The following is a 22,104-nucleotide window of genomic DNA, read 5'->3' on the forward strand; positions in this document are numbered from 1 at the left end:
TTTTGTTCAGGGCCAGAGAAGAGACTTCCGTTACAACACATGACCCTTTTATTTACTATTTTTATGGCAGCAATTGGCATGTCGGTTGATACAGAAATCTTTACAGCCGCACATCTAATTAACTGCTCCCAGTATCACCGACACGACCAATTGCTGTCATAAAAATAATACAAAAAATAATACAAAAGGGCCAGGTTTTGTTCAGGGCCAGAGAAGAGATTTCCATTACAACGCTTTACGCCTTTTTTTTATTATTTTTTATGGCAACAATTGGCGTATCGGTGACACTGAAAGCTTTGCAGCCGTACATCTAATTAACTGCTCCCGGTATCATCAACGTGCAATTGCTGCCACAAAAATAATAAAAAAGGCTCATGGAATGTAATGGAAGTCTCTCCTCTCGCCCTGAATTTGCAATTCGTCTATCAGCTTTTTCGCGTCTCGCATGCACCTGTCTAACGCTCTTCACATATTCGTTTATTTCGAAACATTAAAGCATCCTCAGAGGCACGTAGAAGGGGGCATGAAACTACTTTCCTGCATAACACCTGCAGCCTAATACAAGAAGAGTGTTGAACTGAACAGTATAAAAAAAATACCTTAATGCATAAATACGGACATAAAAATGGGTACATTCCACCGAGAGGTACAGCTGTTGCATACACATAGGTTTTTATAAAAAGAAGTCTCGAAGTCACAAAGAAACCAACAAAAAAAGCATAAAAAAACGCGAGCAGCGACAAAGTATGCAGTAAAATATAGAAACACCACACACACAGAGAGAGAGAGAGAGAGAGAGAGAGAGAGAGAGACGCATATTATATATACCGGGTGTCTTTCTTTCTTTTCATTTTTTTTTTTTGACGTTAACAGAATTTTAAACACATGTTGCATATAGCCCGAATTTACTCATTCAGCTAACTCGAAGAGGTGGACAAAACTTACAATGGAAATAAAAATTTAAATTTATTATTAAAAATTCGCTAATATAAAACTTTTAACTAATTACTTTGGGTCCATATTGCAATGCATGAATTGAAGCCAGTAGTTTCACAAGGCACATCCACTTGGAACGAATTTGGAAACCAGCACCAGTTCTGAGATAAGCGCTGTAAAACTTGCGGTAAAAATACAGTGCCCCTGTTTCACTAACTTTTTTTTTAACAAAACGCCTTTTTATGCAATGAAGCTCAAAAGTTACTTAAACTCCAACGCATTTCGTCGCAAATTTTGGGAACGGATAACTCGAAAGTGGTATCATCCTCATAATTCGTTCAAAGTGGATATGACATTCGAAGCCACCGGCTATAATTCGTAAATTGCAATAAAGTAATTTGTTTAAAAGGTAATTAGCCAAACTTCGTTAATGAGATATTCGTCTTGATTGCTGGCGCAAATAATGCACGTCTCTGAGAGCACCCTATCTCAGGAAGCAGAATTTTATTACATGCCACAGGGATTTTTCAAAATTCCGTTAACGATAAAATAAAAAGGGGGTATATATATATACAGTTATGCTCACAATTTTCAATAAACAGAATGATATATGTATCCTCCTCCTCCTCATCATCATCATCATCATCATCAGCACCAGCAGCAGCCTATATTTAAGTCCACTGCAGGACGAAGGCCTCTCCCTGCGATCTCTAATTACCCCTGTCTTGCGCTACCTCATTCAAACTTGCGCATGAAAATTTCCTAATTTCATCATCCCACCTAATTTTCTGCCGTCCTCGACTGCAATTAATTGCCTCATCTCGGCACCCACTCTGTAACTGTAATGGTCCACCGATTTTCTACCCTACGCATTAAATGGCCTGCCCAGCTCCATCTCTTTCTGTGAATGTCTGCTAGAATACCGGCCATCGCCGTCTGCTCTCTGATCCACAGCGCTATCTTCTTGTCTCTTAACGTTAAGCCTAAAATTTTTCGTTCCATCGTTTTTTGCGCGCTCCTTCACTCGTTCTCGACTTATTTGTTACTTCTTGGCCTTCTTTGTGAACCTCCAAGTTTCTGCCCCATATGTAAGCACCGGTAGTAGATGCAATGAATGCACACTTTTCTTTTCAACGACAGTGGTAAGTTTCAAGTCAGAATTTGATGATGCCTGCCGTATGCACTCCAACCCATTTTTATTCTTATGTTACTTCCTTCTCATGATCAGGGTACCCTGTGGGTAATTGACCGAGATAAACGTATCGTGTATATGTTTATGATGTTCTAAACAAATATAACAAAATGGGCGCCGGGTAATTCCACAGCAGATACGTTCAAGAAGCCAGCAAATAGTTTTTAATTCTTTACGCAATGTGAAACGATTCTAGCACACAGATATAGTCTTGGCGCCACAAAATTGCAATAATCAAACAATTCAGTATCCTAACAGAAGAAGGACGTATACAAGCAAAATTGGTTGCAGGATAAAAACAACAGCCATTCCTGCGTCGATATTCATACGTAACGCACACCGCCTGCAGCATTAGAGTAGTCTTATCTCTATATGATTATGACAGTGGACCGAAGGGTCGTTAGTTTTGTCAAAGAGAAAGCCGGCGCCAGCTATAGTAAGTAATTGCGAGAGTTGTTTGTGCACGTTAATGCTTACACTGCGAAAGAAAGACTATGACGCTAGCCTCAGACGCAGAGATATATCTCGCGTATATGCAACTTGTGAATACAGAACGCGCTCGCATAAGCCGACAGTACTTCATCTGTTCGTGCTGTTGTTACCGGCATTTTGAAATGATTGACCGAAGGCATAATGTCCATCTGTAATTAGATTCGTTGTACTAACGTCGGCTCCGTATAGCTAAGAAGCTCAAACTGGTAAAAGATTTGAAGTAAAGGTTTTAGTAACTGCACAGACACTGAACACCCCTATATGCACTGAACCTAAGAGTAAGCTTTATCTCTGGGGCCAAATCTGACTTCGTTGTTGAAGTCCGCGTGAAATTGAATTAAATTTATTTGAAATGTATTCTCCTTGAACAAAATATGCAAGGAATGAATAGCTACAAAAGGCTACTGCGATCACCAGCGTGCCGGGGCGGCTGCCCCTTTACATGGCAGCAGGAGTTACAAGCGCGTTTTATACAAATGACTGCTTTTACGCGCATGTACTGATTATTAATTCAAATGGGAGCATAGGCATTTTACAATATGCGAGGAAACGCAACCTAAAATTAGTAGAATAAATACAACAAATATATACATAACTACAACGTAATTGACAAAAAGGTAATCTCGCACTGTTTTTTTTTTTTCTGTGTGTGTGAGGGGGGGGGGGGGGAGCAACTTTGACAAATATACAGATCTATGTTTGCGAATTTATTGAGCAATGCTGGAGGGGTATAAGCGACTCATTGTTCGGCATAGATTGTTTTGAATATATTGTTTAGCGCACGGCAGAAATGATCTCACGTGACAAGTGCGGAACCAGGACTTATAGGCTGGAAGTTATCCGCAACAGCGCTGTGGAACGATCGTGTATTCGTATCCCGATCTCTCTGTCTCACGTTCGTACGCGTTTGGCAGCCGTCAGCGCGAGAAATGTTGTCGCGATCGCAACTCTACGGACACTGCAGGAGGCCCTCGCGGCGCCGCCGTCACGTCCCCCACACTCATACAGCGCCCCACTTCGCTCGGCGATAGAGAACGCGCAGAATCGGCGTTTCCTCCATCCAGCCTCACGCGAAATGCTGGAGCACTGCAACTTGAACGCGCGATCAAGAACTGTCAGTGGCGATTCGGCGGTAAATAATACGAGAGAAATGCGTTGCCCTCCGGTCGCACCTCGCTGAGGTCCCGGATGCATGATTTAAACGGCGTTCACCACATTGCAAAGTGCTGTTCAGGACCTCAATCGACACACGCCCTGCCTCTTCGAGGAATATATAAGGAAAGCCTCGGGGAAACTAGCTGAGGTTGATATTGAAATGTAGACAATAATGAAGAAAAATGGAAATGAAAGCGGACGAATAGATCATTTGCCCAACCTACAACCTCCGCGCACCCAGTGCTACGATGTGGAAAACACACATCATACCGATGATCGTGGCCGGATTGATGGGCATCGCCGTGGCACAATTAGCCGGAGCACGTGCATATACGTCTCTCCTGTGCGCCGCGTATGCGGTAATACGTTTAAAGGGAGAAAATACGAACTTCTAACGTTTCGGCTGCGGCTTCGCATCGACAATGCGGCGACACCCACCAGATCGATTCATCGCGAGAACGTGTATCCGAACGTTTGCCGATTGGCTTCAATCCACCAGAACCACCGATATCACTTTGGCGTGCTGCAGCGCGCTGGCCAACATGCTTCTCAGGGCGAAGATAGCCCAAGAGTACCACAAATTTGTCTCTCTTTCTTTTTTTGGTCTACTTGAAGCATCTCCGCGTTGCTCTTGCATACATGTGGCGACCTACATGACGAAAGAGGCGCGAGAAAGTAAGTATCCGCAAAAAAAAATAATAAACATGTCAGCACCTTGTCGCGACGGGCGGCACGCCATCACCGCGGTGAGCCGCCTCTCGGGTCATCGGGCGTGCGAAGAGCACGCCACTAGGGGTTAAAGCAAGCACGCGCCCGATGACGTGCCGCACGCCGAAACACGCCCTCAACGCCCGACCTAGACGTACGCGTCCGCACCTGCTAAATACCATGCCCCGCAGCAGTCGTTGTCGCGTCGTCAAAAGCGGATCCTTTGTCAAAATTGTTGACAGAAACAAAAAATAAGTCACCCACACCGAACTCTAATTCGATGCATGCAACGCGCGCGCTGCCACGGTGGGGCGACGCCTCCGCCACACCAAGACTCAAGATACGGAATGAATGAATGAAAAATTGACTCAACAATCCCGGTCCCGCGTAAGTGGATGTCCAGCGAAGCTGTTGCAAAACACCTACACCTGCTGATGGGCGTATGAAATGTTTTATTACTTTTGAGTAATTGTAGGGATGATCGCAGCGGCAGTGATTACGGGAGCTGCATCGGAGCAGTAAAGCCGGCATGAGAATTATGGGAAGTACACGGAAACTTTGTCCTTCTGGCTTTAAAACCGGCTTCGCGAGTTTTTAAACTCGTCATTTTCTATGAAGCTCTCTGTAATAAATAAATACACGTTATTAAAACTGTTCGACGGCAGGATTCGAACACAGGACCTTCTAATACAGAAGCGCGGTATCGAAACCATTACGCCACGGACGCACGCATCGAGAAGCGGCATAGAGTGCCCTTATGAATTTCTCGTGGGCTAGTCGTCAAATATTTGGTTCGGAGGTTTGTTTTGTGCCGGTTTTCTGTTGAAAGGAAGGCTGCTCTGTATGTTGCATGCGTGATTCCAAAGACCGTATACACTTTTCGCTTCACTTTGCCGCGTGCTTGAAGCCTGCTCCACCTCCGCCGCGAGTCGGCCCGGTATTGCACCACCACCTGGGACCGAGCCCACATTTCTTGCCCACGGACGCGGACACGAAAAAGTCGCAGTTTCGACCGAAAGGCGAAGCATCGATTACGATAGCGAATTAGTAGACAGCTATACGAAATAAGGATAGTAGTTTTATCGGCCGTATAATGTTGTAAATATGCGCTTACCGCTTACTAACTAAATAAACAAGCACGGGGTCACGCGCACACAGGTAAACATGAACACATCTCGCTCGATGACCGCGGGAGCTTGTTAAAACGCTGGAGTGAGAAAGCGCGCCAGAGGCAGCGAGCAAATTGACCTTCGCTCTGGCTTTCCCTTCAACGCGAACTAAACGTCGAAAGCGCAGCGCATACGAAGCTACCAGCACTCGTCGAATGCACTTTAGCCCATCGCAGATCGCTTTGAAGATGAGGTACCCGCGGGCGCACACTTCGGTCGCGTCGCATATCGCTTTCAAGGTAGCTCCGTGAGCAGCAGCCGCGTTAGCAGAACCCCCCCCCCACCCCTCCCCCCTCCCGTCTACATCGCCTCCTCCCTGTGTCTCGCTTGTGAACGAAGTAGTAGTAAGTGGTTCGTATGGAAAAGGAAAGGTTGACGCTATCTTCTGCAGCCCTTGAGGGAGCACGGCTCAGCGCCAAGTGAACGAAGACCGTGCGCTTCCGGCCGCCTTCATCGCTGCGATTGCCGGCTCACCCTCGCACGCTTTCACTCGCACACACAACGCACGTCGCACGGCGACGATTTTATCGCCGTTCGACTTTATACGGAACATCACGACGACGGCGACGGCAAAAAATGCGACTGGAGTGTCCATATAATTGCTATCGCAATAAAACGCCAACCAACGAGAGGCTAACAGCTTTGCTCTAAATTTTATTTGAAACGGCTCTTCGTCCGTGCCGTCCGCCGCTACGGTGCCGTGCGATTACGTAGTAGCTCTTAGGAGTGCAAGCTATAGGCAAATTAGAAGAGAGCGTGAAGAGCTTTAGCTTGTCTATGTGCACATAACATTTCAAGGAGTAACGGTGATGTAAACGCATGGAGGAACAAAGTTTAGGAGGGCGCGTGACGTGACAATCTTGAGGCCTAGGCACACAAGAAATTGCAGTTTCGCAGGAAAGGCGAAGCATTGATAGCGATCGCAAAGTGTTAGACAACTACACGAAGTAATATTCATAGTTGTATCGCCCGTACAAGTTTGCAGCAAACGTCCGCTTACTAATTAAGTTAACAAGCATGGTGCATGTTCACGCGCGCGCAGGAGGTCACCCTTTCCCAATTCTCTTGGGATGAAGAGTGCTGGCAGTGGGGAGCGAACGCTTCGTGCTGCCTCTCGCTTCAGCTGCTCTCGGAAACCCGACGTCATCGTACTTCAAACTCTAGATATGCGGGAACACATCACGCATGCAGCCATCAGCCATCTCGGCTCGCCCTTTGCGTTTGCACCAGCTGCAGATTATCTCCAAGATAAGGCGCGAGGGCCCCGTATGCGGTCGGCTGCGCGGACAGCCATGTGCAGCCACGGCCTGGCTAGAGAAGACGTGCGCTCTATTCCCCCATGGAGCCGATGGTGCGCGCTGGATCACATGACCTCCAACACAGGGCGCGGGAAGACCGCGCATCACGCGGCATTATTTCTCGGCTCACCCTTGCATGCTTTCCCGCGCACCCGTACCATTCGGCGAGCGGGGCGCGATACCGTACTTCGACTTCTTTTATTAAAGTCTTTCTTGGGCTACCTAAACGCGAAAAACTTTGTCACTCGATTCAACCGCCCGGCCAAAACCAACCAAGCTACTAGCACTGGTGGCAAGGGGTCATACACGTGAACATTATACAGCGCAAAGGAAACATCAGGCCTATTTGAGGCAAAATATATGCACATAACCGTGATCCGCAGCGTTCATTTAATTAATAATACACATATGGCTGGTTCTTACGTTAGTAAATTAAAAATGAACGCGTTAGAAATGGTGTCGAAGAGACGCTACGCGTTAAAAACAAGCCGACTGAAGCCGCGGCTCTGTAGCCGGCTTTAAGCCCAACAGATGGCGCGAGAGCAGGGCGAATGCGGGAAACTTGAATTCAGCAAACTCCCCATTGCATCCATCGTGGGAGGAGTGGGGGGGGAGGGGAAGAGCGCGAGGGGTGGCAGGGGGAGAAGAGAGGGTGTTACGTATCAGGTGCGGCAGAAGATTTCGACGTCATTTGCAGCGAAGCAAGCAGATATGCGGCTAATTTTTTTATGCCTATAGATCGCCGACAACCTTTTGTGCGCATTGCAAGGTGTGCCGAACAGCTTTTCTTCCTCTTAAACTCAACTAGAAAAAATGGCGGTGCATCCATCCTTCAGAGATGATTGGCTACATTAGTGCGATTAGCAATCTATTTTATGATTGTTGCGCGATTGTTAATGGCATGTTTAATATTATGATTATTATGAAAAGCGGCGCGTACGCTTACTCAGTGACCCATTCTGCATGGCGTGAAAGAGGCTCATTGAAGAGATGGAGAGAGATGAATAAGAGACAGGAAAGGCACTGAGGTTAACCAGACCCACATCCGGTTCGATACCCTGCACTGGGGGAAGGGTGTATAGGGATGAAAAGAGAGCACAGTTTCGCGCATATGTGAAGATTCACGCCGAATCTACACACGGTCGCCAAGACCTGTCGACAAGAGGTACTGCAACAAAGCTTTTGTGGCTTTTTGGGGTCATCGACGTGTACGACCATGGTGCAAGGATCCAAGGGACATTGAAGAGTGCCACATAAAGAGTGCCACATACCCAACGACCCAAAATTGCCCGACGGTTGCTTTTGAACCCCGTTCACTTAGCACAGCATCTCTTTGCTCTACCCATTTCGTCATAGACTACCAAGTGACCCAAGTTGGCGGTAGAAAGATTAGGCGCGAACATACCGCTAACTGGCCGGCGAAGTTCCCAAAGAAAGCTAATGGCATTAATATAATCTACCCACCTTTGCTCCAAATATGATTGGATTGATATGATTTATTGACACGTGTATAATCGCAGCAACTGTAGAATTGGGCGTCTCGTTAGTTTTTTTTTTTTCTACGTTGACTACTTAAACGGCTTTGCTAAAGGTGCACGTTTGTATCGCCGGAATGGTTTTCATATCGGCTGACGTCATCATCCTTTGAACATAGGGATGGAGCAAATTGTTGTTCGTGGAGGCGCCGGTAATACAATAATTGCCTGCACTAGAAGGAGTGGGTACAATTTCAAGAAGTGTTTAGCGCATGAAGATTATGTATACGAAATATTAAATACACAACACCAGGACTAAGCTACACAAGAACACCCAAGAAAGCGTTGAAAGAACAATACCATGTCAGAGAAAAGAAAAGAAAAACTTTCCATAAAAAAAAAACTAGCAAAGGCAAGCAACGACCACACCGGCACACACTATGCAAAAATAACTGATTCGATAGATGCAAGAACATTTTGTGTTAAGGATATGTCAGGAAGTAAATTGTTACAATTTGTTATTGTTCCGGGAAAAAGACATCAGTACCTGTAATTGTTGATGCGCGCGAATCGAAAAATTGATTTTTTTTTTCTCTCTTCTAAACCTACAGCGTAGCCTGTCTGGAACACACTCACCAGCTTCGTGCAATCGATTTTACGACACTGCAACAAAAACGACGGTGCGACAAAGCGACGCATAGTGGAAGTAATAAAGAAGGTCACGGCGTGAAGACAAATGAGCGCGCAAGAAACGCATGCGCCAAGGCGAAGAGTTGGAGGGGTTCGTTGTTCTTTCTGCGGTGCGTACCTCCGGCATCCGCTCGTCGGGCCCACGTCGCTTCACTGACACCGCGTTTATAGCGAACATCGTCGCCGTATATTAGACCCACGAAACGGCGCTTTCGTGGCTCTACGGCGCGTGCGTTTGCCGCCGCTATGGCGGGGCCCATGTGACCTTAATTTGCTCTTCCAGCCTGGCGGTGATTTTCCTACCCGCTGTTCTTGCGACAGCTACACCCCCCCCCTCCCTCCCCCTTGCACACCCTGCCTTCTCTCTCCATCTGCTATGTTCCGTAAAGGTTTCCTCCTTCACCACCTGCCATTGCCTACCACGCCGTCCGTCGGTTCAGTTGGAACACTGCACACTACGCATTTGTTTACGGAGAGAACAGGGGTTGTAGCCCCTCTGTATCGGTAGAAAAGAAGGAGTTTTAGGTTGTCCGTGAACGTATTGCAGTTTACGGAATACCGGAGACACGGGCAGCCACTTTGGTGGCGCCATCCTTCGGTGCACGGAATTTAAACAGAGAATACGCAGAATTAATCTTGCAGTAACTAATCGTGCTATTAAAGGCGAAGCTGTTTAAGGCAGCCGTAGTTTGTGGTGCGTATCACGAAACTACCAAGAAAGAAAATAAAATAAACTTTCTTGCCGAGGCGGGATTCGAGCCCGCGTACCCGCGGTCCCAAAGCGAGCGTCGTAACCACTAGCGTATACAACCACGCTTGCAGAACACACATTTATGCGAACCATATGATGGCGTGCGAGCGTCGTCGTCAGCGTCCATAGCTGGCGAGTTCGCACGTCCATGCTCTGCGAGATAGTAAGTGGTTCATGTGGAAAGGGGAAATGTTGACGTTATCTTCTGCAGCCCTTGAGGGAGCACGGCTCAGCGCCAACGGGAAGGGGTAAGTGGGGGAGAAAGGAGGATAAAGAGGTTTTGCGCGCTATGAGAGCGAGAGAAAGAGAGAGACGCTTTCAGGCAGCGGGTCTCCTGGAACGCGGTGTCGGCATTGGAACGCGGTGTCGGTGTTGCAAGCTGCGCTATGCAACGCGCAATGACGACCGTAAGTCCGAAACGCGCAAAAAAAATTACCATCATCATGAGTAATAAGATGAAAAGTTCGCGCGCACTTCCGGGAAATGCTGGGCTATGATCGCCCAGCTTCGCTGTTTCAAGCGTTGCGCCGCAGAGTGCAAGGTTAAGCGGTTTTTTTTTTTTTTTTTTTAATCTGCTGCAATAAAGGGTAGGCAGCGATGTAACCGTCAACATTCCATCATTTTATTTTTTTCAATTTCCTTCCACCGAGTGCTTTTCTAAAATGTTTATAAAACTCTTTAGAGCTCTTGTTATCTAACGTGTTCCTATGCGCCACGGGACGTCGGCTACCATCGTTCATGCTTGCGGAAACCCGGTATTCCGCGAAGGGTAACGCATCATGCGTGCCAGCTGAAGATCTAGCTTTAAACCGTTCGTAAGCGTATAACACTTGACAGAATAACCGAAAACCGGAGACGCACATGCACGCAGCAGCGCTGATCGCGCCATCTCGGGATGCAAAGTGCAAGTCACATAGTACTATTGTCACGACTACTGTGCTCTGCCTATTTAGCTGGTGCGAACACATCGGCAGCAGCAGCCATAAACGTAGTAATATATCTATTAATGCAATTGCCATTATTTGCCTACTTCAGCCGTTTTCATCCTATATGTCTCTCTATCCATCTATCTATCTATCTATCCATCTATCTATCTATCCATCCATCCATCCATTCATCTATCTTATCAATCTATCCATCTATCTACCTACCTATCCACTAGGTGGCCGCGATCATGGATCATGAGGTCGTTTCATCGTCGTCATCCCAGCTTCATCATCACACTCTCGTCATGCCATTATTTTACTATCGTCATCACTTTAGTTTATTATCCATTGTCTCGCTAAAAAAGCTTTTCCAACAAAAGATGATATGAACATTGCGAGTCGCGACGACGGCACCGTAACACCAGGATGATAACGTACAGGGTGTTTTTTTTTTTGTTTGTTTGTTTGTTGGTTTTTGTTTTTTTTTGTCGAATCACCTTTTTTTTTTTTTTGTCTGTGGCACCTAGCACAATTTTAACCCTTGACTTAAATTACACGATGAGGCGGCCATTAGTTCTACGAGAAATCAAAGTGACTAATCGAACGATTTACATAATTACGCTGATAAGCATTTTAACTATTTATTTTACGGCACATATTTTAATCTACGAATTGCAGCTGATCAGTTCGCAAGTAACATTCACTTGAAACCAATTGTCGGGACTCTACCAGTTTTCAGTTTTTAATTTTCAAGGTGTATGCCGAAATGAATTGGCGTTAAGTTACTTTTGCGCACCAATGTACAAAACAGTCATTTTTCTTAAAGAAGTAGGTGCAACAACAGTGCATTTTAACGCGATAGCGTTAAGGGCCCCGTGTCGCAGAAAATGTGGCGTCGGCGTCCGTGGCGGAGAAAATAATCCCGAACCAACCCGACCGCGCAGGCCCTCCGCGTGGCGCAAGCTGCGGCCGCGCCCAAGGGCGCCCAGCCGCAGCTCGCGCGTTCATCGCGCCACTGCTCGCGCGTCCATCCTCTTCTCTTTCTCCTCGGTTGGCTCCTATCCACTATTCACGTCAGCGTTCCCGCAATGCAAAAGACGGACACAATATACAGGGCACGTTCTTACACCAATTCTGAGTCCACACGATCTCACTAACTGATTACTACTTAGACCAATAGAAACACGCAGTTACACATAATCGAATTGTCACATTATTAACATGTTGAATGTATTTAGCAAAATATGATTTCCAACAAATGCTTTAGTAAAAGTCTATTTGGACATTACGTGAATTCAAAGACAAAACCACAAAAATTCACAGGGTCTCTCATGTTATCTCTAAGACGACTTGGAAGCGAAAGCCCAAGTGCCGATGCATTAAAGAGATGACCCCTTTACATGGCGTGCACAGCTCCCTTAATTCGCTTAGTCTACTTCGCTTAGACATCCCTCTTAATCCGCTTACTCATCATCTTCATTCGCTTAGTCATCGCCCTTAATTCCCTTAATCTACTTCGCTTAGACATCCATCTGAATTCGCTGAGTAATCCTCTTAATTCGCTGACTCTGCCTCTTAGTTCGATTACTCTAATTCGTTTAGTGGTCCACTTAATTCGCTTAGGCTTCCTCTTTGCTTACTCATCCTCTTAATTCGATTAGTCTAGTTCGCTTAGTCATCCTGCTTTCTCACCCTCTTAATTCACTTATGCACACTCTCAGCTCGCTTATTCATCCTCTTAATTAACTTAGTCATCCACTTAATTCGCTTAGTCATCCAGTTAATTCGTTTTGTCATCCATCTTGCTTGCTTACGGGGGTATGAGTGCTTAAGACCGGAGTATGAGCCATTGATGGTATAGTGTTTGTTCTTTCGAGTCGTTGACGCGTTTTCGCTCACGAACATTGAACGTCGACTGGACGATGAGGCATATAAGGCTTTCACTTTAATGAGTGCGACTCGACTTTCCTTCTACACGACAAGGACCTATTCCTACAATAAATTAGTGCCGCTTCACATTTGGCTTAGCCTCGCGGACACGTGCACTGTACTTCGAGCCGATCTTCCGTGCATTCCATTGTACGAATCTCATTTTTAGCATCAACAGTGGCACAAGGCTTCTCTGTAAACCTCCGTATGACAAGCCGTCTTAACTGCGAATATATCACGTTTTTTTAAAAGCCATGAACTACATTTCGAAATATGCATCGAACTTTATTTCAAATATTCGAAAACAACTTACCAAAGTTCGGTCGAAGCCTAGTAATCACTACGAAATACGTTAGCATACCCCACATATTAAACTTTCACCTTGTGTTCTCGGAGTCTTCACCTCGGAGTCTTACCATTTTGACTGTCAGTTGAACGAGTGTCTTTCACAATTAGTAAAAACTTCATAAGATAGCAGTAACTTCAGAGCAATAACAATTTAACAAGTTAATTTTGTGCTTTAATGTATAAAACAGCCGTTTTCTTAAATCAGTAAGTAGAACAACATTGCATTTTTACCGCAACTTTGACGGCGCGTACTCGAAGCCAGTGGAATCGTCAGAATTCGTTCCAAGTCGATATTCCTTGCAATCTCACTAGCTCCAATTCGCGGATTGAAATATGTGCAGTAAAATAATTAATTAAAAGGTTAATTATCGTAACTATGTAAATATTTCAATTAAAGATTTAGATTTCTCGTAGAAGTAATGGCCGCTTCATCGAGTAATTTATATCAAGGGTTACAATTGTGCTATTTGCCACAGGCAATTTTCGAAAATTCTGTTGCCGCTTATAAAGTCCATAACAATTTCGACTTGGTTTTCTTTCCTTCAACTTATTCCAACAACAATAACCTATTTGTATTTAGACCAATAGACACAGGCAGTTACACATAATCGAATTGTCGCTTTATAAACATGTTGAATGTGTTTAGCAAAAGCTTATTTTCAACAAATGATTGCTATACGAACAGTCTCTTTGGACATTACCAAAGGTGAATGAATGCATAGACAAAACCACAATAATCGCGACTCGGTTTTCTATCCATAACCTATCCCGGCTGATAATTTGCGTAGATGGAGCCGGTCTTACACGTATTCTAATGTAGGACACTCTCATTTGTAGCACCAACAGTGACACACGGCTTCTCTGTAAACTTTCTTAGAACAAACAGTCCAAACTGCGAATAAATATACGTTTTTTTTTTAAAAGCCATGAACTACATTTGGAAACATGCATCGAACTTTATTTCAAGAATTCGAAAACAACTTAGCAAAGTTCAGTGGAAGCGCAGTTATCACTACGATATACATAAGCATTCCTCACACATTAAACTTTCACCTTGCGTTCTCGGAGTCTTCACATGATACGCTTCTCGCATTTTTCCCATTTTAGATCTAAGGGGATTGGCAGTTGAACGAGTGTCTTTCACAATTAGTAAAAACCACTCTCAAGAACGGATGCTGCGCAGCAACTTCAATCACTTGCTCGCCACATCACACTTCTACGATGGCAATTCACCGGGTTTCAGCAACTCACGCTTGCACTCTCTCGACCCCTAACTTGCGACTTCGCCTGCCACCTGGACTCTCCCGTCGCGAAACAACTTTACTGTGTCGCGTGTGGTTGGGCGTCGCATTTACAAATTCCTATTCATTCCTAATAAGAATGGCTAACAGTGCGGCGTGCAATTTAGGCGGGTGCGATGAGACTCTAGAGCACCTTCTGTGTCACTGCCCATCCTTTGACGCTCAACGACGTACTCTACAAGCTCAACTCAGCCTATTAGGTAACACATTGCTCTCACAGTAAAAGATCCTGCAACCACGGCGTATGCATTCTTGCATGCGAAAGGCCACAAAAGCTCTTCTGCACTTCTTGAAGGCAAGTGGACTGTATGAGCGCTTGTGATTGTGGACCTTCCTCTGCGACTGACTGACCCTTTATTATTTTTCTTGTCGCTCCTTATCTATTCTTCCCCTTTAACCCTCCCCAAGCGTAGGGTAGCCAGCCGGGCACGTCCTTGGTTAACCTCCCTACCTTTCCTTCTCGTTTCTCTCTCTCTCTCTCTCTCTCATAGCGATAACGTTAGAGAGATAACAATTATAAAACAAATCTCTCTCAGAGCGATAACAATTATACGGGTAGTGATGATGGTGATAATTTATCGGCATCCCCTTTGAAACGGGGCGGTGACAAATTGTCACCTAGCCTGCTTTATTTATTCCGGCATGCTATATATGTTTTTCATTCTTCCATTTCTGTATACATCTCCTTATTTTTTTTTTCTTCTTCAAAACTTCTCTTGTAACTTGTACCACTACATACGCTTGTAGTGGATTCGGTCGTATCAATCTCTTTCCTGCTCTTTTTTTTTCACCAATACTCTAAACATAATGTTGCTTTTGTCGACTGCTAACGGGTTGATGCTTCCTTCCACTTTAAATCCAAGCGCTCCTGGAACGTGTATGTTACCTCTGGGTCTAACTGGGTGAATACCTTCAGCATTCCATTAGGATGTACCGAGTGGGCCACGCCACTTTGCTGCAGCATACACATGTCTCATCATGTTGCGAATATTCGCTCCGATATGTTTTTGTGCTCGGGCAACCAGCTCTAACCTCAAATAGCAAGGCACTGCCATTTGTGTTATCATACAGATTTTCCGTTCGAATTTCTTTCTTCCCATTCTTGTAAATCTCCATGGACTTTTTATTGCGATAGCAATTATATGGACACTCCAAGTTGATTTCTGCCGTCGGCGTCGTCGTCGCCATGAGGTTTCGTATAAAGTCCAAGCGCGATAAAATTGTTGCCGCGCGCCGTATGCTGTATGTGCGAGTGAAATCGCCCTACGGACGCGCGCTTTCACCGGAGGGCGAACGCACGGCGGAGAGCAAACGTGACGTCTTTCGTCGTGCCAAAGGCCATGGGGGGGGGGGGGGGGAATGAGAGGGAGCGAGGGGAGGCGACGTTGAGCTGCTGCACCAAATGCGTATCTTGCGACTGGGCTTAAGGGGAACTGGTGACTCAATCTCCCACGCGAAAGGAGGAAAGCGGGAAGGCAGCGCGGGAGTAAGCCAGCGACTGCGTACTTGTCCTTTGCGCGGCTCCGTTACCTTTGTATGCGCTGTGCTTTCGCCGCTCAGTTTCTTTTGACGCGATAGACCACACGAACCTTCGCTCGCTGCCACGCGCTTGCTCACACCAGCGTTTTGACAGTGGCTGTCTGCGGTCATCGAGCGTGATCTATTCATGTTTGCTCGTGCGCGCTGACACTAGGGTTGTTAATTCAGTTAGTAAGCGAATGTGTCCAAGCTTATGCAGCCGATAAAACTACTATCCTTACTTCGTATAGCTCTACTAATTTGCTATCACAATTGATGCTTCGCCTTTCGGGCGAAACTGAGACTTTTTTGTTTACATTCTTTGCATCCAATTTGCTGTCTCTGTTTCACTCTTTCTGACGATTCCTGGGTCTCTATTTACACTTCCAATTGCCCTTTACTTTGTTGTAAACTGTCTTGATCTCTTCCTCCATTCCGTGTCCATGCTTTTCAGATAGAGATATTTGTGCACTTCAACCACCAATTTATTAAAAGCCTTAGATGGCTCAAGGGTCGGAAATTTGACCATCTGGAAAATTGAATGGCACCAAAATTGATGGTACCAAAATTGATGGTGCCACCATTGATGGTCGAACCGGCGTCGTTTGGTGTTAAGGCAAAGTTAATTAAGGCACTCGAACCCACGACCTTCGGTGTTAATTAAGGCGAAGTTAATTAAAGTACAGCTAATTTAGACATAGTTAATTAAGGCACTTGAACCCACGACCTTTAATGGGAGAAAACAAGTAATAGGAAGCAACAACGCATGCGAATGAGAATGTCAAGTAATTTAATGTCTCGTGAGCGCGCAGGCTTTCACCTTCATCCTCTATAGCGTATGCTGAAGTGACGGTGAATTGCAGAGCACGCCGCCCGACACAAAGCCAATTGCACCACGCGAAAGATGATGAGTCGTATGTACAAATGACGACGACGGTACGCACAAATAGCCTTCACACTAACCCCCCCCCCCCCCCCCCACACACACACACACACACACTTCACGAAAGCGGTCAGCAGTTAGACAGGGTATGAGCAGCGAATGTATGGTTTCAGGCGAGAGACGGGAATGATGTCTGCCGTGCGACGGCGGCGCTCAATAGCTGAGCTGACAGGAGCGACGCGATAGTTAACGGCCGAAGTTCTTTCCAAAACTGTGTATGGGCCGAGATATCATTGAAGAAATTTTTTTCACAAAGCCCCGGTGCGCGAACAAGGTGTCCACAAAAGATCTTTGAACACGCATGTTTCGACGTTCCTGCTTTCTGCCGCCACATTTGTAGCTGCGTTCACGTTGTTAAGGCTGATTCATTGATGCGTGAATCACGTCTCAGCACCGGCGCTCACTGCATTAACTTACCCAACGCTAACGTCTATGTACGCAAGGACTAACGCCGTCCATGGCCTCATAAGACTTCCGAGCGAGGACTGCAGTTTCCTCCTTCGGGCGTAACGGCTCCGCACATGCTTGTTCTTTAATGTTATTGTAATAACAATCGAGTATGAAGACGCTGATGACCGCGACAGCTCATAGCAAAAAATTGTGGAGACTTTCCATAATAGAAAGCTTCAAGGCGTCAAAGAAAAAAAACAGCGCAATGGAATCTAGAACTGCTGCGACGATATACCAGGTGCTTCTTTTTATGCGGGATACTTTCTTTAAAAACAAATTGATATAGCTAGGTCACTACCATATTTTCCAGGTAGGACGTGGCTCGGCGGACATTAGCAGCAAAAAAAAAAAAGGGGGGGGGGGGGGTCTACAATAATTTCGCTATTTACCTAAGATGGAACTTTTCAGTTACTAACAGTAGGACACAACTGTGATGTCGAAATTGGAGCAGAGCAGAGTGGAAATCCGAAAACTGGCACCACTTTCGGGATATGCGACCTTAAAATGTGCTACGAAATACATTGCCGTTGCAGTTAACAGTTTCCCAAAAAACGCGCCCCTAATCACTCTAAACGATCCTAATTGGAACCCAGAGCCAGTTTTTAGCAGATTTTGAGGAAAGTTATATCGGAAATGGTGCTAGTACTAGCATTTCTTCTCAGCTTTAATTTCACAAGTACAACATGTTAAAGTTGGTAATTCAAAAGTTAATTAACGAGTGTTAGGAAATTTGCGAAACGTTGAATCTTATCTTCCTGTTTATCTTTCTAGCTAGCCATGCACGTAGCCTATCTGCAAGAAGGGCAGGAATCTTTGCGACTTTCATATGGTCTTCAAGTAGTGAATCTATGAGTTGAGATCATCATTTCAGGCCGGTTAGAGGCAGGTGGGCTGGGCTTAGTACATCTGTATGTGTGGCAACTGGTATCTCGCTGCTTCTTTTTTCGCGACAGTTCTTGCCCTATAGTACTCGCACTGTAAAACTTTCCCCAACTAAGGAAAGTTTCACCTAACCTAGTGGTTTCGTCAAACTTTTCTTTGCGACCATGCCCTTCAGAGTGTTATGCGTGAAGTGTACTTCTCGGTTCGTTTTTTAACAGTGAGGATTTGGACTGAATATTTGTACTGTGTATCACGAAAAAAAAAACTTTTACAGATATTAAATGCCTATGTTGTTCCCGCCACCACTTTACCGCGCAAAATACTTTGGCCTGCCAGGACAGGATATACTAGCTCGATCGTGTGCGTAAAATGCCATCTGCCTCCAACTACAAAAACTTTCTTTTTTAAATTACATTCTGTAACCTTGCCTGTAAGACTTGAATACGTTCAAGAGACACTTTCGTGACGTCCGTTAATTGTCGCTTGTGTGATGTACCTGAAGCAATCGAACATTGTTTCATAGACTGCAGGGATGCTATTTTATTTTGGGGTGTGCTTCAATGAATGCGTGACAAAGACTTTGACTTAAATCCTCATTCCGAGATACGTCTGGTGCCACGCAGTTGTGAAGATGTACCCTTTGACATGTTTCTACTCGTTGGAATGCACAACCTGCGGAAAACACACATGTTGGATCGAAATGCCGAAAAAATAATTTCATCAGCAACCTCATTTTATTCCAATGATCGTCCAACTGAAATATCTAAGCGAACAAATCTAATTTCGTCCAGATTGCTATTCTCTATCGGTGAGCTGCTTACTCTTGACAAACATTTTAGTGTTTCGTGTGAAGATTGGCCGCAACCTTAGCAGCGCGTTTCGAAAACGAAGAGGAACTATACGGCCCTCTGTGTATCTTCGTCGCCGTGGAACTGGAAGAAACTTCTTAACTCGTTCATCTGTTGGTTTCTCGCAGAAGTCATTCATGTGTGAAATAAATACCATCAAAAAGAAAGATATGAGTTCCTATTTAAATAAAGAAGAAGAGGAAGAAAAGACGTCGATGGCGTGCCGTCACCGTTATTTACGGACCACGCAAAAGGTCTTCGACTACGCAACGCGTTCACTTCTATCGGCGTCCGCAAACTCGTGCGAGGAAAGAGACTGCAAGCACACTCTCAGTATATACCCGGCATCCGCGACCCGTCGTATTTTTATTACCATTGCTACACAACGAAGCAAAAAAAAAAAAAAAAAAAGACCGCAGTCAAACTCCACAGAATGGAGTGATGCGTCAAAAACCGAAGAACAACGCTCGGAGACGTCGTTCATCACGGCGGGTCTTACACACACGTTGGACAAACCGCATAAAATCATGAAAGGCCGGGCGGTAGGACGAACAGCAACAAAACAAAGACCACAGATGACGTCACCGCTATATTTGCGCACGCCGCTTCCGCCATATATACACGAGGCGTTAGCGGTTTTCTTTTCGAAACGCGGCGGCGGGACAGCATTGTATAAGCGACTGTCCGCAAGCAATCGTCCATCGCGGCGAAACATCACTCCGGGCCCCCCTTCTTCGAATGCAGCTATTCTCCTCGGCGGCTCGTCGTTAAAGGCGCGCGTGCAGCTTTGTCTCGAATCGGCGCTGACGTCAGCGTAGCCGCATAGCTTCGAGACGAAGCGACGACAACCCTCGCCGAGCCGTTTCTATATAAAAGTGCGTGCAAACAATCAGAGCCGGGTCCCGTGCCGGCCAGGACGTCGCTTCCATTGTTTATTCAAACAAAGAAAAAAAAGAAGAAGAAGAATCATCCCAGAGAAAGTGGGTCCACAAAGACGGAAGGCCAAGATAAGTGATTTTGCCGATAGATAAAATGCAGTAATTGACCCGCGGTGGCGGTGAACATCGCGCTACACGAAATGTTTTGGAATGAATGTATATACGGCAAACAAATAGGCAACTATACGCGAAGCAACATGCATATACGCGAAGCAACATGCATATACGTGAAGCAACATGCATATACGCGAAGCAACATGCATATACGCGAATCAACATGCATATGCGCGAAGCAACATGCATATGCGCGAAGCAATATGCATATACGCGAAGCAACATGCATATACGCGAAGCAACATGCATATACGCGAAGCAACATGCATATACGCGAAGCAACATGCATATACGCGAAGCAACATGCATATACGCGAAGCAACATGCATATACGCGAAGCAACATGCATATACGCAAAGCAACATGCATATGCGCGAAGCAATATGCATATACGCGAAGCAACATGCATATACGCGAAGCAATATGCATATACGCGAAGCGACACGCATATACGCAAACCAGCCCGCATTGTTGGACTTTCCTTCTTTTTTTTTCGTTTTTGACATAGTCGTCGGGACGCACTCCACAACACCGCATTTAAAAGAATCAGGCGCTAATTGAAGATGATGACAACAATAATGACCGGCTTGGAATTGTCTGTTTATGTTTTAATTGTTCCTCGTCGCCTTCCTTAGTGTCTTTTTTTTTACTTTAGGTTTAAATTACGCCTCCTGCGATGACGAATCAAAAGTCGCCATGTGGAAAAGCAAGACAACCCGCGATGTCCTAAAACGGTATCAGATTTCAAAGCTTTCCTTTGGCTCGAAAAGCAGCTTTGATGCAATCATTGATAATGTGTTCGGTATGCGTTTAAAAATGGCTAAATATTAAGGAGCCTATCCTGGTGGAAATAAAATGGGAGCAGAGCATTAACTTAGGCAATATCGATCGCTTAAGCAATTTTAACCAGAACAATTTACTCGGTATCTAAGCTACTAGAAGGTGATAAGGAATTCAAAAAAGCAAGTTTGTCGCTGTGACAAAGAACTTGCTACATTCAGCAAATTAGCCGTTCGGTTACTAACACTGATAATACGTGGTGTTGTCAGCGTTAACACAGGGAGATTCTAAAAATTCGTCGTAGCGTGAAAACACAATGCCATATTCTTTAATACTACAGGAGCTACAAGCTTGTGGCATAAATTGCGGCGCCATGTTGTGACGCTTACATCAACTCAAGAGTAAAAGATAAGCTTAAAAAAAACTATACTAATTCCAAGGACTATTTTCTGCCTATATATGTTCTGGCGCAGAGGCGATGGCGGCAACAATCTTTAATCCGTACAGTGTATGATTTGTCTATTTTTTTCCTTCAGGAGCGAGATCAATGACGCCACAGAAACGTTTTTCAAGCGTTGCGGCAGAAAAAGGCCTCGCGAGATGGCTCTACTAGCGCTGGTGATGTACAGCGCTTGCGTGTAGGCTCCCTATGGTGATGCCGTCGACATTCTCGATGTTCCGGTTTTCCGAAAACTGTGATGCGTTTATGGTACAGGCTGGAAATATACCTGAAGTGACAACGATACGTTTTGCACTACTGCCGGCACTCGCCGCTTTCATCCTTCCTTCCAGACATCGACAGACACTGTCAATGTGATAGTTTTTGCGCTGTGGTGATCGGAGGTAACTGGAACTGCAATGCTTTTTGTCACAGAATTTGAGCACGTACTTCTGGAAACGTATGCTAAGCACGCACAAGACTTCTGCTTAATGGATGAGACTTCAGTAACACGCAACTTCAGTTTCGCAATTCGGAGATATTCCTTCTATAATGTAAATCATATAAAATTTATTTAAATGAGACTTTGTCAACTAGCTAACCATAAGAGTGCAAATTCTCGTAAATATGTTGTCCGCCTCGTCAGGTAATCCAGATGACAAAACAATATTGCGCCGTAAATCATAGGCGGGCTTTAATACGCTTGCTTCACTGAATTTTTTTCTAAACTTTTTGAAGAGCGCTAGAGGACGGGGGAAAAAAGGCAACACATCTGCGGCAGTGTGTTGTCCTTACTGTTCCACGCTGTTCTTTGATTGTTTC

Source organism: Dermacentor silvarum, chromosome 10 (assembly GCF_013339745.2).
Source record: "Dermacentor silvarum isolate Dsil-2018 chromosome 10, BIME_Dsil_1.4, whole genome shotgun sequence".
In the NCBI taxonomy this organism is placed as follows: domain Eukaryota; kingdom Metazoa; phylum Arthropoda; class Arachnida; order Ixodida; family Ixodidae; genus Dermacentor; species Dermacentor silvarum.